Genomic DNA, 280 nt, shown 5'->3' on the forward strand with positions numbered 1-280 from the left:
TGCTGGTTTTTTCATCGAGAATGCTTGAAAGTCCTCTATTTCATTGAATGACCGTATTTTCCACTGAAGCATTATACTCAGTTTTGCTGGGCAGGTGACTCTTGGTTTTAATCCTAGCTCCTTTGACCTCCAGAATATCATATGCCAAGACCTGCGAGCCCTTAGTGCAGAAGCTGCCAGATCCTGTGCTATCCTGATTGTGTTTCCACAATACTCAAACTGTTTCTTCCTGACAGTTTGTAATATTTTCTCCTTGACCTGGGAACTCTGGAATTTGGCT

Source organism: Petaurus breviceps, unplaced genomic scaffold, assembly GCF_028583685.1.
Source record: "Petaurus breviceps papuanus isolate PSGF00001 unplaced genomic scaffold, PetGlider_PUasm1.0 527, whole genome shotgun sequence".
Taxonomy (NCBI): domain Eukaryota; kingdom Metazoa; phylum Chordata; class Mammalia; order Diprotodontia; family Petauridae; genus Petaurus; species Petaurus breviceps.